The sequence below is a fragment of the Felis catus genome, chromosome B1 (genome assembly GCF_018350175.1).
Source record: "Felis catus isolate Fca126 chromosome B1, F.catus_Fca126_mat1.0, whole genome shotgun sequence".
In the NCBI taxonomy this organism is placed as follows: Eukaryota; Metazoa; Chordata; class Mammalia; order Carnivora; family Felidae; genus Felis; species Felis catus.
The window spans coordinates 9,526,869-9,544,235 of NC_058371.1; positions in this window are offsets into that span (position 1 = coordinate 9,526,869).

Sequence of the window (17,367 nt, forward strand, 5' to 3'; positions counted from 1 at the left end):
GTTGACATAAGTTTGACAGAAGTTCCATGAGTTAATAGGCTGACCTAAGGTGAGAGAACACAATGGATTATGGGTTAGTCTACAGAAGTGAGAATTTATTCAACAGGGTGTCTTCTCTATATTGATAAAGCACTGAGTTCCATTGGCATGACAACCACAGCTGGTCCTTAGAAAGGTTCTGTCCTGCGTTGTAATTATGCTTGCCACATACCTGCAATTGTGTATTTGTAAGGTTTTCTGGTATTGCCACTCAAATAGTGTTTATATGAATTAGTAGTCAGTGTCCTGAACAATGACCTCCCCAACTTTTCTGTATCTTGCATTTATCTCAGCTCCATTCCTGTAGAACGAAGTGATCTGACAGCACCTGTGTCCCTTGACATTGTGCAGTCATTTTCAGTAAAGAGAATTTCCAAGTTAGGTAGTGGAAACATCTTTTTTTTTTTTTAATCTAGTAGCACCTATTTTAAATTCAGAAGAAATTTATTCAAGCTTCTGAAGGGTGCATGGCATGCTACTTTAATTTGCAATACTGGTACAGCTGTTTGCTATTTTTATAGTTGTGTGGTCATTTCAGTGCCAGCTTGGATTAGTGAATTTAGACGCTATTGTTAAAACGTACTTCAGTGAATACTGGGAAATCTAATATTAAAGAGATGTTAAAAAATTCTAGTAGATTCAAAAGAGGGTAACTTAGACAGTTAAAAAGGATATAAACCCATATATAATGTGAAAAAAAGTGAAAAATTTAGCTCTGCTTAAATGAAAATGTTAAAAATATTCATATATATCAAACATTTCTTTTAAACAATTAGACTTAGTGTAGCCAAATAAACCTGAAAGCAATGAAGTGACCAGGAGGCAGATTTAGTTTTGATACAAGAAAAAAAGTTTCCTAATCATTATAACCGTCCAATAGTGGGATTGGCTTCAACTTTAATGTAGTGATTTCTCTATTACTAAAAACTCTCGTAGCAGAAGTTAGATGACCACTTAGCAGAAGTACATTTTCTGTATGAAAAGTATTCCTGATATCCCTTCGCTCATTTATTGTTTAGATTTCAAATTTTTAGGGTGTGCAATGTTACAGAATAATAGTCTCTTTGTTATAAATATTGAGAACTCAAATTCATTTAGTCTTTCCGTTTTATTTGTACAGAGACAGGCCACCACTGTACATGTTACTTGAATCTACCAGAAGATTTATATAATTTTATGTGTATGGCTTATTATGTTATATATTATTTTTTCCTTATATTCCAAAGGGCTCAAATTCCTTATATTCCAAAGGGCTCAAAATTGGTTTCTGGTGTATGGGAAGCTGAAATATGTGGTAAATAAGACGTGCCGCCTCTTCTGGTTTGGAAAACAAGATCTATGTAAAATTCAAAGCCAAATGGTAACCTTTTTTCTTCCCTCAAATTTCTGGCCATTGAATCTTCAATGGGATGGGCTGTCGTTCATACATTATTCATCTACCATGTATTGATTAAGCATCTACTATATGGTAGGCATTGTTTTAATTTGGGGGGGGATACAACATTGAAACCATGTAAAGTTATCTTCTCCCATGAGCTTCTGTTTTAATTGGGGAGGTGGGGACTTACAATAAGCATACAAATAAACCAATACAATGTATACATGATGGTGATAAATGTTGAAAGGTACTATAAATTGGAAAGGACAATGATAGGGCATAATCTTTTAGGAAGTGCTATCTGAAAGAGTGCAACTCAAGCCTCTAATGCATAAGGCAAGGAAGCCAGTTAATGAGGATGTTGATGAGGATATCTCTTTAGAACAAATTCAGGGTTCTAAAGTCATAGCATCTTGGCATATGGAAGATATAGAAGACCATGACTAAAGAGGAGAGTAGAAGGAGATGAGCTTAAAGAAGTGTTGGGGACTGGGTCCTTTTGGCACCATAAGCTCTGTTAAGGACTTTTATACTTTCTTGACTGAGGTAGGTTTCTGGGGTTGTCAGCAGAGGAGTTGCACTATTAAACCTTAATAGATTATATTTAGTCTCTCTCTACATGTTTAGAACAGATTTGATGAAGCGAAGTGCTGACTCAGAAAAACATCTTAGGATGAAAGTATAATAATCCAAGCAAGAAACGTGTTGATTTGGAATAAAATGCTAATAGTGGAAATCTGAGAAATGGCTAGGGGCTGGATGTATTTTAAGGTACAGGATTGGCTGGCCTAATGCATTGAAATTGAAATTATTCCTGGTACTTTTACCAAAGCTATTGAAGGAATATAGTTAAAATTTACTGAGATGGTGGGGAACTGGAGTCACAGAATATTCAAAGAGTTAATTATGAGGGTTCCATTTTGGGTAGATGCAATATGAGTAAAACATCATGATGAAGATCAGGGCTGTCTAGCCAGAATACCTAGGCCAAAATTCGAGCTCTGCCATTTGCCAGATGATGCTTTGAGAAACTTCCTTACTCTCTTTCTGCTTCATCTTCCTCATATGTAAAGGTAAAAATCATAGTACTATAATAGTGTTGTTGGGGGCCATGTACCTAAAAACACTTGGTAGAGTGCCTCTTAAACAATGAAAGAGTCATTATTCCATACAAGTGAGAGTTATTATTATATGCAAGAGTTCCATAAGAGTTATTCTGTAAGAGTTTATTACACGCAAGTGGAAATATTAGACAGTTGGATATACAAATATAAATTCAGGAAATGTTATAGCCATAAATACTATTTATAGAGTGTTATGGTCTGAGTGTTTGTGTCCTTCCCACTGTGTACACCCCCACCGCTGCCAAATTCATATGCTGAAAACCCCGAAGGTGATGGTATTGAGAGGTGGAGCCTTAGATCATTAAGGTGGAAGTCTCATGAATGCAATTAATTCATTTACAAGAGACCTCACAGAGCTGTCTCATCCCTTTCCCCATGTGAGAATATGGTGAAAAGGTGCCAGCTATGAACAGGGTCCTTACCTGACCCTACCGACATCCTGATCTCAGACTTCCAGCCTCCAAAACTGTGAGAAAATTTCTATTGTTGATAATCTACCTAATAGTGTTTTGTTATAGCAGCCTGAATGGACTAAGATGGAATTACCAACTCATGGAGTGGGATGAAAATACCTATGGCTAAATGTAGGTTGAAGAAACAAAGAACTTAAGGAAACCAGGAAAACTAAGAGGACTCAAAACAGATACAGATAAGAAGCTTCTAATGGAAGGAAAGGAAACCAAGGGGGAAAGAGAGAGAGAGGGAGAAGGAGAGAAGTCCTGGAATATGGGTGGGGAATGTGTTTCAAGAGCAGGAACTGATCAATTGTGTCAAATAATGCTAAGAAGTTGAGTAACATGGAGATGGAAATGACCATTGGTTTGGGTGAATTATATGTCACTGGTCGTTTTTTGGGAACGTTTCCAAGGAGTGATAAAGATAAAACAGATGAAGATAGGTTTAAGGGAGAATTGAAGAAGTAGAGTAAGTTCAGAGACTCTTGAGAAGTTTTACTCTAAGAGGAGAAAAACAGGGCAGTGTCTGGTATATAAATAAGAGCTTTTATTTCCAGTTTCTATTTTTAAGATGGTAGACTGTCTTTCTTTCTTTCTTTCTTTCTTTCTTTCTTTCTTTCTTTCTTTCTTTCTTTCTTTCTTTCTTTCTTTCTTTCTTTCGACTATCATCTATATATCCATCCATATCTATCTATCTATCTATCTATCTATCTATCTATCTATCTTCTATCTATCTATCTCTATGATATATCAATCAAGATACATGCTTATGTATGTGTACTTGAGGGGAATTAGTCATAGGAGGGTGAATAGCTCATGTTGCAGGAGTCAGAGGGAACAACCTCAGCAGCCAGGGCCTTGAAGGAGGATAAGGAAATGGAATCTGTTAGCTGGTTTGACCCATGACATAAGAAAAAGCAGAACATAAATGTCCAGTTGTGATAAGTTAATACCTAGAAGTCAAGAGAGAATATGGATGTTCTCTTCTGATTATTTCTCTTTTCTAGTGAAAGAGTCAATCAGGATCATGACCTGATAATGAGAAGGAGTATGAATGATTGGACAATTTGAGGGGGAAAAGAGAAGTTATGAAGTCTTCACCTACAAAAGTAGAAGACAGAATTTTCCAAGAAAACATACCACTATCCAAAGGCATTGTAATGCTCACATACAGTCTCTTGTTCACTATAGAACAAACCATTCAACATGGCTGTGTTTTTTCCCAATGTCCATCATGGTATAAGCAGCGAGCTAGATTCTTAAATACAGATGAAGCTTTTCCAGGGAGAGCAGTGATAGAAGGAGAGATAGAAAAGGGGTTAATTGGATAGAAATCCTGGGAAGTTGGAATCTTATATTGCATTCAGTGGTTTATTATTCACTTTGTTGAAAAGGCTTAACAGCGTTTTAAATAACCATTTACCTATTATTGCTAATTCTGCTTGGAGCCAAGCACTAGAAATAAAAAGAATACACATTGACATTACATTACTAAAAAAAATTAGATTTTTTTTGTTACAAAATATAATTGAAAGTAGGCCACATAACTTATTCTCTAGAAAATGTACAACCAATAAAATCAAGGAAGACATTGTCTAATTTTGTTTTTAAAATGTGTTCATGGGGCAGTGGGTATTTGAAAGCTGATATGTGCAAGTAGGTATTATTATATATGATTATAAGTACGTGCGGTGTTTGAGGATGTAAGTTAGTACAGAACCCAAGTGTTGTTTTTTTTTCCCTAACAGATGCATGATTTTATAATTTATTTAGTGTTTAATGTTGAGTTCCTCATATTGTCAATGAGGAGGCTGGGACCAGATGATCATTAAGTGACACACAGGTCAAATTTTTGACAGCATGTAGCTTCAGAAAGCCCATCTTTGGAATAATAGGATGAACGTGTCTAAGTCTAACTCAGAAAAAAAACCCACTAAATTTAAATTAATTTTTTTCTAGAAACTAGAGGATAAGTGACTCATTTGGCAGTCAGTGCAAATGTCCTCTTACGTTCTAAGACAGACTACAGGAAGAATTGCAGTTTTTAATTGAATTCTCTACTGCCCACTCCCTTGAAGTTAGGCTTAGTTGGAAGAGTGGTAGAATGTAGACACAGTGTCTGTCCATCCTTCTTCCTAATATTTCTTTGAAGCCTAATCTCGAGTTATAATTAGATGAAGAGAATATGAATTTAAGTTAAATATAGTAATCAGTCGAAGCAAGGTAATTCTTGAAATCTTGCTTCTGAGCATACTTTTTTTTTAATCATTTTTAATATACGATATAAATATAACTCACCTATTTTGTATAGCAATTGTATGTTAATAATGCAATTTATATAGATTTTGGGTCATAATAATATACACATATGGAGTACTTTATCTCATCTGATATTTATCCCAATTTTTGAAAATGGGTCACATGGGTCACATGGCTCCTTAAACATGCCTCAATCGTCATTCACTGCTGTTATTCAACACACGGATATAGTGTTATTCAGAAATAAAAAACATTTTAAAATTTGAAGTGTGCCATTTGAATTCAAACTATTTTAGTGACTTCAGAGTTCCTGGCAATAAGTGTTTGATAGATTTCAGTCTTCTTAATAACAGAAACAATTTAGTATTCTATCTCCTGACTGCCATGAGCAATACTAGGAAAGCTCATATATCTTCAATAAAAAATTATAAATATTTCTAAATCTAATATCATTACTTTGATTTTTTTTTACTTTGCATGAAAATTTTTGTTTCTGAAACTTTTATCTCTCTTTTGATAGTATTTTATTTTATTCATAAGATGCAGCACATGTCTTGCAAAGCAAACTGTATTATACATGCTTCAAGCAACTTTGGAAACTTTAGTAAGAGGCAAAGCAAGCTGTCAGACATTTCAGTAATTGAATTTCTCTGAGAAGTGCCTTGGTATGTCAGTTCTGACTTTACTGTCAAAAGGAAATAAAATAACTAGGGAATTCATCTGAGATAACACCAGGGGTATTTTGATAATGCCAAGGGAAGAACGCTAAGCGTTTTCTCAGAAGATCTTGGCACGAGGCTACTACCCCCCACCTAGTGTGCGTAAGTTCATTTTAGCCTTGAGTTTCTTTTATCTGCTCCTGAGGTTTAAGATTAACTAATGACCTGTCAAATGGCAGTACATAAGCCTTTCTTCCGGTATGAGGATGCACACCATCATTGCTTAAAATCTTCAATATACCCTTTGTCAATTACTTCATAAGTGCAATTCATCTTTTACTGCTTCCGCACTTGGATTGCTTGTAAAATGTTTAGTGGTTAATTAGCCTGGAAGGAAGTCCAGCTTATGAAAAACCAGGTAGGAGAACAAAATGCCATACAATTAATGGCTTATTCTCCAGTTCTTATTTGATACAGCAATGTTAATCGGATCCCTTTGGAAATTTACCTTTGACTACCATTCAGCCTGCTCTATAATCAGCTTCAGAAATTTTCTACTGTGGGTTTTCCCCTTTGGCTTATGCTTTTCTCTAAAGGGCTCGAATGTATTAAGAAGAGATTGACAGCTCTCTTAACAACTGCAGATTGTGCTAACACTAAAAGGAAATATAGGTCTTGAGATTTTTCTGTACTGAGATCTGAAATATCAAACATGAACGTTTATCCATAAATGAAACCAGCACTCCTTATTATGGAGGGGTAGAGTGACCTTGAGTTTCCATTAATCAGAGGAAAATTTATAGAAAACCCATAAAACTACATGTATAGAAATACTATAAAACTATTTTTAAACTCATGAAGATATCAAGTTAAAAGCTTCAATACAAAATACCTCATTGGCACATAAACTACTCATTTGTGATTCAGCTTTACCCTCAGGTCTAATAAAAATACTAGGAAACACTTAAGTTAACAAAAATAGTTTCACATATTTTCACTTTATTCGAAAAACAAGTAATGTACACCTTTGTGAAATCAATTTATGCAACATTTGTTAGCGTAAATATAAAGAAAATTTCAAATTATGCTCTGTAGCAGACACCTGGAGAGTCATTAACCTCTTCTTCTGATGTGAGCATGATTATATGAAAGCCATATATCTCATTCCAACTTATAAAAATGTTTTCAAATTGTGGGTTTTTTTTTCCCTGTCCTAGTCCAGTTGACTGTTCAGACCAACAAAGTTGGATTTGACACAGGGCCCTTTCCTGCTGTGGCTGGTGTTGTAAGACTTACCTCTTTGTAATTGTAGCTACCTCAGTCCACTAAGGGCCTGCTTTGTTTTTTTTATAAGACAAAAATATGAGGATGTGTTTCTGGGGGTTCCGATATATCCAGCTCACACTTCTTAGGCTCATGAAAAAGCTTATTTTCAGATTGTCTTGGGGAATAAATTAATGTAGAAACTTCCTTTTATTAAACTAGAGATCCATTTTAAGTGAATTTAATCTTATGACAATAAGAATATGCATCTGAAATAAATACAAGGGATTCCTAACTTCATACGATTTTCTTTATCCTATGGATGAATTTTTACATCTTCAGCTGGGCAGTTACTGATTAGCATTTACTGATTAGCATTAAGACCTTTTTCCACATCACCTAGCTGTCAAATCTCTCAAATGTCATATAGTGAAAACATATTGGAAAATACATTAGTGCTATTTAGCACATCTATTCAAAATAAGTTTCATGTTTTTATCAAATTCCAAGTAGTATATCGCTTTTAGTATTCATCAAACATTGAATGTGATGGTTCTATATGACAACAGGATAAAATTTGGGAAAGGTTTATACCCTTAATTTAAAGAGAAGACATTTCTGATTAAAGTACTATTTCATATCAGAAGAAATAATAGATGGTTATTAAGGCATATGTATACTTTATAGGTCTACTGTAAATTTTTAAAGATAAGTCATAAAAGGTAGCACATTATTAATAGGGGTTTCAAATGGAATTTCAAGTGCCCGGTGTCTCACATACTGATAGAAGTTTTAAAAATTGAGATAATTATTGCGATAAACATCAACACTCTACATGTGTAGATAATAGCAATGGTAAAATAATGATAATATTTTCTGATTATAAGGCCATAGGTCTTTTATGTTAATTTTTTAATAAATTAGAAAACAAAATTCACCCATTTTATTCAAGGAGATATTTCATTGTGAACATTTATAATTTTTTATACTACATAATGCAAATACATACTTTCCACATAGTTTTGGATTCCCCACTCTTTGTTTTTTGATTTTGTTTTTCAAATTTCAAGAGGAAACCTAAATTCAATACCTCATTTGAATCTTTGGTTTCGGTGTTGGTCCACGTACACTTATTTGAAGAATGACAGTAGCAGAAAAATACAGTTTGGATCTGTCTCCAAGAATCAGGAAAGTTCTGTGACTAAATGCTGAGTCTGTTCCTTTGACTGCTTAGGATAGTCCCCAACAGATAGGTCAGCTGAATCTTCTCATGTTTATTGAGAAAACTCTCCTATGTTTGGGAGTTCACTGCCTTCAGGTTGTTTCAGACTTTGGCCTTCTCTCTGGTATGGATTCAGGTTCTTCAAAGGAGACTTCGTACAGTGAGTCCCAGGCCGAGGATGCAGCCACAGGTGAGTTGTTGATGGTACCTGTAACTAAGAGAGCACTGTCCACTCCTCCGTGTAGAGTTTAGCCTTGGGATTCACATTCTTCGCCATCGAAATCTTATCACTTTATCCATTTTTGCTTTGTATATTTAGCTTATGTACTTTATTACTTGTTATCACTTATAAATAATTAAAAAGAAGTACTTAACCCCCAGAATGACTGGAGAGAAGCAGAAATCACTTGGCTCCTTCGGTAGCACGTACCTGTTTCCTCTCTTCTTTCCTCCTAGGTGAACTTGTGGACAGTAAAATCAGCCCCAGTGAAATACTAGGAATCTGTTAAATAGTGCAGCGTGTCTGTAAAATCTTCCCCTAAAAATCAGCTGGGGGGCGCCTGGGTGGCTCAGTTGGTTAAGTGTCCAACTTCGGCTCAGGTCATGATCTCACAGTTTGTGAGTTCGAGCCCCGCATCGGGCTTTGTGCTTAGAGCCTGGAGCCTGCTCCAAATTCTGTGTCTCCCTCTATCTCTACTCCTCCCCTGCTCATGCTCTGTCTCTTTCTCTCCTTCAAAAATAAATAAAAAACATTAAAAAAAATCAGCTGGGAGGAGACGATAAGGTGGAAAGAAACATTCTAAACTTGTTACTTGCATGAGCACATACACTTTTTTTTTTAAGTGTTATGTGTACAATATCATTATCCTCATTTAACCGACAGTAAAAATGAAACTCGTTAGTTACTCAATAGTTACGGTGCTAGCAAACAATAAGGCCAGTATTGAAATGCAACTCTCAGCTGACATCAGTAGATGAGCTTTTAACCGAGGAAAGAACACTATTATTTCCTTACCCATGAACAACCCACTTTCTTCTGAAAACATGCAGCATCTGATTTTGTCAGGAGTGGTCCATAAATACAATACAATCCTGAGTGAAAGGAAACTTTCTCCAGGAAGAAAAACCCTGTTGTAAACAGCTTCCAAAGGAAAAAAAAAATACAGCATGTAACTTTTATAAATAACCAAGTAGTTCTGATCTGGGGATTCCTTCTTGGAAAGTGAACAGCAGAGTATCCAAAATCAGTGTCCAGGGTTCCTTTGGTGCCAGAATGCTGCAATTGTTTTCAAACTGAATGGTCCAGTGGATTAGTAGAAAGATATTAGGCTTAAGAATCAATATGAAGTGGGTTTTAACTTTGCACATGTTCTTATTGGCCTGTGGGAAATTAATTTCTTTGAAGGGATTTAGACTCTCAGAAGACAAAATAATATTTAGTCTTTATATTTCACATTTGTAAAGAATAAAAATAAATGAAGCATAAAATATGTATTTAATAACATAGTTATTGATAGATTATTACTGTTATTATTTACTTTCTAATGAAGCAAATCTTTTAGAGGAAGATCTTCCCTTCTCCATTTTGCATGGAATTTAGTAGAAATTGGCAAGAGCTTGAGTTATTTCTAAGAGATTATTTAGGAATATTACACATATATATTTATGTGTGTGTGCGTGTGTGTGTGTGTGCGTACACATACAAACATACAGGAATACAGGCAGGGACATATATATGACATTCCAGAGAGAGAGAGAGAGAGAGAGAGAGAGAGAGAGAGAGAGAGAGAGAAAGAGTTGAAAAGAAACCCACAGAAACATATCTGTTGCCTAAAAACTGATGCTCTGATTCTTATTGTTTGCTTCATCAGCAAATGAATTTTTATTTTTATGTTTATGTATTTTTAAAATTTGCTCTTAATATTCACTTTTGAAAGAGAGAGAGAGTGTGTGAGCAGGGCAGGGACAGAGGTAGAGGGAGACACAGAATCCAAAGCAGGCTCCAGGCTCTGAGCTGCCAGCACAGAGGCCAACACAGGGCTTGAACCCATGAATCATGAGATAATGACCTGAGCCGAAGTCAGATGCTTAATGGACTGAGCCACCCAGGTGCCCCACAAATGAATTTTTTAATTATAAAAAAAGAAATCTTTTCCTCTGCGCTACTCACCTCTAAGCATGAACAGAAAACTATGATGGTCAAAGTTCAAGGAAACCGGCAAACACATAGAAAGGAAGCCTCCTATATTTTTGTTTGGTTTAATTCTATTTTTGTCAAGGTTTTCGGGGTCTGGAGCTTACACACTTTTATGGGCTGTTTTTAAGTAAAAGAGTACAGCACTGCAAATAAAAAGATGAAAGCTTTGGGTAGAACCTGGGTCCTGGAACTTGACCATCATCAGCTTTATTGAAAATCTACCTCAACCCCCAGAGTCTACTATGTTGAAAATTCTCCCCCATGTGTAGAATCTGTTTAATCCCCACTTCCATTAACTGATAAATATTACTTATAGTGGCTTTTCTTCCCAAATCTTATCTCTGTTATCACACTAAAATACAATCCACTTTAAATTAATCTCCTTGAGTTGTTCCTACCTCATATGACCATCTATGGAAAGTTCCTAATCTTTCTTACAAAAATAATCCTCAAATGAACTATGCTTCATTTTTGTTGACAAGTGACATTCATTATTTTACTGTTACTGTAACCACACACACAATTGCCTCTGTGTGAAGTTTCAGAAAAGGATTCTCACACAGAAACCATTGGAGCATTGTCTTTAATAATTTCTAGGACTTTTCAGGGCACCTGGGTGGCTCAGTTGGTTTGGTGTCTGACTTCGGCTCAGGTCATGATCTCCCGTTCATGGATTTGAGCCCCGCGTTGGGCTCTGTGCTGACAGCGCAGAGCCTGGAGCCTGCTTAGGATTCTGTGTCTCCCCTGCTCCTTAGGATTCTCTGCCCCTCCCCTGCTCATTTTCTCTCTCTCTCAAAAATAAATAGTTAAAAAAATCTTAAAAAATAATTTCTAGTACTTTTCTAGGAAGACAAGGTTATGCCTATAAATAGAGGAAATGTAAAAAAGCTGAGGTAACACATAATTCTATAGTAGATAACGTTAAGTTTGAAAGTGAAGATATTATCATATGTCATTAAGTTCTCCTATACCAGGACAATGATTGTAGCCATTTGCCTGATGGCTAGGAAAATACATCAAAAGTTTACGTCATTGAGTGTTGATCAATGGTTATGTCTTAAAGACCTCTCTGGTGGAAAAGATGGAACATAGATAGTCTCTTGTAATAGTAATCAAAGGTTCAATGAGGACTGTGTGAGTAGGGAAGAAAAAGAAATATCATAAACATATTCTTAAGAGATGAACTTATTGGAAATTGATTATCGATTAGAAGTAGAGAAGAAAGGAGGGGGAAATTTAGAAATCTAAATTAAATCTATCCTGTGTCTGTCTTGAGGGTCTAACGGGATGCTGGTTCCAACTAATGATATATGGAATATTTGGAAAAATAAAATTTTTAGTTTTATTCGTAGAAGAAAGGTTTTGTGGGAGCAACTCTGAAGTTTGTGTATAATTCAAATTTTCACCTACAGCATGTGACCTCAGTTGGACATATTTTAAAATGACCTAAAACTCACTGAGAAAATGCTGGTCCATCTCTCTGTCACACTCTATCTGTGGAGACTATAAATTATACTCTTTAATCTCTGTTGTAAAATGCTTGCTCTACTCTTTCAGCAATCTGGAACCCCTGTGCTCCTGTCTCAAGTCAAAGAGGTTAAACTTGAAATTACTTTCTTTCATGGAAAGAATAAGACTGATATTCAAGAAAGATAACCAAAGTGCAAGACCTCTATCCATCACATCTCAAATTAGTGTAAACTTGACCATTTCATCAAGTTTGATTATAAAAATGCTTACCTGATGGGCATGAACTTGGGCAGGGATTTCTGCAGAAATGCCATCATTGCATGATTTTTAATGTTATACCCTTGGCTTTTATTAAGGTTAGAGTCAATAAATGGAGGTATGAAGAATGCTTCTAGCTTTGCTGATAAGCTGCTGTTGAGGAGATTGTCCATTATCCTGTTCTTTGTCATTCATATGAGTACCCAGGGAACACATTACTTTCAGAATTCAGTATTGGGAAAGTTTGATTATCTTAGAAAGCAGGTTTGATATTTTGTTCAGAACATCAAACTGTGTAACTCAATTTGTATGTGCCTGAATTCTCAGAGTTAGAACTTGTGAACAAAAGTAATAACCACATTGAATGTAAGAAAAGCCCGAAATCTATTTATACACATCTATTTCCTATAGTGGCCATTATTTAAGCTTTCAAAATCAGTCTGAAATATATTATTTCTTTACAGAAAATGTTTCAAAGTTTTTTAAAGTGTATGGGTTCTAAATAGTGAATGTATAAGTTATTAAAACTTCCATAACTGTTTATTTGCTTGGATATGACATACCCATATTTTCATTTCAGTATTTTCTACCTCACCTTCGTAGAAGTAGAGATCAATTTGTAGTAAGTGTATTGAAATCCTTTTCCTTCGGAATTCGGATGTTGGGATTTATACCAAAATTGATATACCCCATTTTCAGTGAAACTGTGTATATCCCCAGTGAAATTAAGCCAATTTCACTTAGTCTCTTTTTTTAAATAGCACCATTATATGTTCCCACTTAATTCCATTCTGATGTCATTGAAATAATTTTCCTCAGGATGGATTCCTTTAGTATAAATCTCAAATATTTGGTTTCCTGATTGTTTCTTCAGAGCATATTAGTTTTTCCAAAATATTATTTTTGCCATTGTAGTTTCTCCTGAGGGTATGTAAGGCAAGCTGACTGGCTTCAAACCTTCTCCCCACCCACCCTGCCCCAGATGGGATATGTGTGATACTCCTGGGGCAATCTTGGCTGCCCAAGAACAAAGGAAAGGGGGAAAACAAATGGTTAACTGATAGAGATCATAGTCCCCAGGACCTAAGTCTCCATCACCCCTCCATAGTGATGCAGGGAACAAAGGCAGAAGGAAATGGCAGATAGAACTAAATTCCTTATACTCTGCAGCCCATTGACAAATAGTTGAGGCCTGCAGTTAACTCCCTACTGTCTTAATGTTAATGCTTTGCTACAGGGAAAACCAACCTTAGCTTGACAATAGCTAGGCCTCCAGTAAGTATCCTGGGAGTCTTCCTTAGAATATGAAAATCTGACTGGAAACTTCCCTAGGATATTACCTCCCCCTACTACATAGTGTATAACTAGTCTCCTCATGGTCCAGGGCAGCTCTTTCTGCCCACCTGTCCTGTCCCAGTGCTTTCATAAAATGACCTTTTTGTGCACCAAAGACGTCTTCAAGAATTCTTTCTTGGTCATCGGCTCCAGACCCCACACACCCCACTGTCCCCCCAAAACCTCATCAGTTTCCTTGATGTCATTATTTCAGCCAAGTAGGATTTCTGCTGGTGAAAATTTCTCAATCCAAATTTTAGTCAATAAAAATTAGCCATTGCTCTTTAGATGTTAATATTTTCGTACCAAATCTAGTTACTTCTAAATCTTAAATTTGCATATGTCACTGTTACCAAAAAGATATTTTTTAGTTAGTTGTTTCTTTCATAGAATTTATTTGCCCTGAGTTTTCCAACAGAACAAAAAAGGGTAAAAGCTGATTTTAAACCTTGACACAACTGAGATCATTGTTTCCAGTTTAAAAATTTCAAAATCCCAAGGTGAATGATGACCACATAAAATTTTCCACAATTTAAACAAATGGAAACATGTGACTCTTTTACTGTTGACAGACAAACTAATTTAACAAGTTTTAGGGAGGTAATTTTCTGTGTCTGTTAAAAATAAAAATGGACAAACACATTGTCTAGCAATGTTATCTCTAGATCTCTCTATAGAAATAACAGATAGGTAGGTAAAACTTCATTGAATATTATCTTTAATACCACAAATGCAGAAAAACAAAACTTAACATCCATCATGGTAAGAAAGAAAAATAAATAAGTTTAGCTCACAAACTGAAATTATATCCATCCGTTAGGAAAATAGGAGATGGGCATTCCATGGGCATAAATTTCAGTTGTAGAAGATGAATAAACTTCTAGTCGTGTGCTGTACCACATTGTGCCTGTAGTTGACAAAAATGTATACTTAAATGTTTGTGAAGAAGGTGTCATGTTAAATGCTTTAAGCATAATAATTTTACAGAGATAGATGAAATATCTTAAAATGTTAACCTTGATATATTAACCTTGCTTTGGTAGAGGTATAATGGTAATTACTTTTCCAAAGAAAACTAAAGATAAAGATATATATTTCCAAATCAAAGTTGGTGATCAGTCATGAGGAGTCATTAACAGTGTTTACCAGATATTTTGGTGCTGATGCTGGCACTGAACTTCTCTGCAATCATTGAATTGTGACTTTGCCACTTGTTTTAGTGGGTAACGTGCGAGTGGAAATGGCTTATACTAATTTTGTACAGAGCCTTACCATTCAGTACATGGTTCACCATATGCCTTCTTTCAGTCTCTGCAATTGTACAAACACAAATATGCAACCAATCTCTGTAAGAATAGAGTTGGTTTAAAGATACATAGCATGAAGAACAGATAAACTTGTGATTTTTAAGCCCGTGAGATTTCGGAATTATTTTGTACTTAGAGCATCACCTAGTTGGTTTTGACTGATACCGATCTGAACAATTTTATTTTATTTTTTTCTCAACATTTATTTATTTTTGGGACAGAGACAGAGCATGAACGGGGGAGGGGCAGAGAGAGAGGGAGACACAGAATTGGAAACAGGCTCCAGGCTCTGAGCTGTCAGCCCAGAGCCTGACGCGGGGCTTGAACTCACGGACCGCGAGATCGTGACATGGCTGAAGTCAGACGCTTAACCGACTGCGCCACCCAGGCGCCCCTGATCTGAACAATTTTAAATATACTCTGACCTCAGTGGGGTTATAGCACATTTGCACCTATTTTATAAGGTTCTCCTCTGTTCTTCCCTAATTTTATTTGGTAAATATCTTTACCAGCACACAATAACACATTCTTTTGGCTTTGCTAGTGCAAATGAAATGAAGACTTGAAAATTACTTTTCTGGTTTATTTACCCTTTAGCTGATATAAACTCTTCTCTCAGTCCTTACTCATTTAAATGGCAGGAGTAGGATGACAAATAACCTTTATATATCTAATAGTTTAATCCATCAATATCACAGTCATCAGTTTGACCCTTCTCTGGAGCATTCTGTTGTGTTTTGTTATTCCAAAGGACCACACTACTTGACCTAAGCACATGAATGTAATAAAAAAACATTGTCTCTCTCTTTCTAGATGTAGGATAAGCTTAATGAGTTGAACATCTTGTTCCCATCTTAGCATATGTCAGAATCTTATCAAGAGGCAAAGAAATATAAATATGGACAGCAAAGCAAAATGCATATGGACAATAGCCCCTCCCAAAGGATTCCATGTGGAAGGTTTTTTACTGTTTTTTTTTTTTTTCCTAAGAAGGTAAATGTACCATCTACCTAACACTATCCTGAGAGGTCCCTAGAGGTTGTACGGCACAAGTCAGTAGAATCTCTTTGTCTTTCTGTGGAATCTTTGTCTTTCCAGATCTAAAACTTTCCTGTGATGACTGACAAACGACCAGGTACTGATTCTCTGTCAGAAACAAGAAAATACTGAGGTGTCATTCTACTGATGTACTGAAATCTGGTGGTGGGGGGGGGATACAAGAACACAAACAATGTAAAATGGTAGATCGTAATTCGTGTAGCCTGATGACAAAAGCCATGTAATGGACATGCTGTCAGTTTCATATAGTGGAGAATAAAGGTGGCATTGTACTCATTACATAGCAGATTTAGATTGTAATCATTTCGTGATCTCTTCTAATGAGTAATATTTATTTTTTGTGTTCTGGTCTATTGCCAAATATTAGATATTCTTCAAGACGGAAAGGTAAGAGATTTACACATAACCAAGAATCTTGATGCTGAACTATGGAACCATAGCATCTGAGTATAGATTTTAAGGTACAAGTGAGATAGGTATGGAGCCTGTCCTATGTTTATTCACTGTTGTACCCCTAGAAACTAGCACAGTGCCAAATGAATGAAGGCAGTACTTACAAACTGGGATATTTCACTAGAAAATGAAAATGTTAGAAAAACGACATATTGAAGAAGGAAATTTTTTTTTTATCACACAAAAGGTTTTTGGTGGCATATTTATCAGTGTCACCCCTGACATACAGACTATGGGTAAGGATCACAATTATTCCTAAGATAATTGATTTTAAGTACAAAAATGTCTATTAAAGGAAAATCATTTAATATTGCTAGATTAGGACACTGAATATTCATTTATTTCCCTATAGCATTAAACTTTTTAAATTATTTAACAGCCGTGTTGTTAAATAGCATTTATCTACATTCAATGAATACCTCATGGTCTATTAGGAAACTGCTAACACGAAAATTGTTATCACCATTGTGATGCTTCACATTTTACGATAGAATATTTTGTTAAAAATTTGCTAATAAGGACTTAGTTTTCACATCACAAGAACAATATTGAAACTTTATATTAAAGAACATTCCATCTCAGAACATATTGGATCCTTATATGTTAACATAACTCTCCTATCAAAAGCTTGCAAAGATATTCTCATACGAATAAAAGGAAGGTTTTCCATCTGTGGGACTGTAACTTATGAGATGAGTAACAATTAATTAGGCACTTACCTTCTTTCTGTATTGTCTCCCATAACTAACACTAAGCTGCAGCCTATGCTTGGAGTCAGGCTTCAAGCTGCCCATGTAAGCACAAGTCTGGTCCTTTTTTTTTTTTTTTTAATGCTTATTTATTTTTGAAAGAGAGAGGAGAGAGAGAGAAAGTTGGGGAGGGGCAGAGA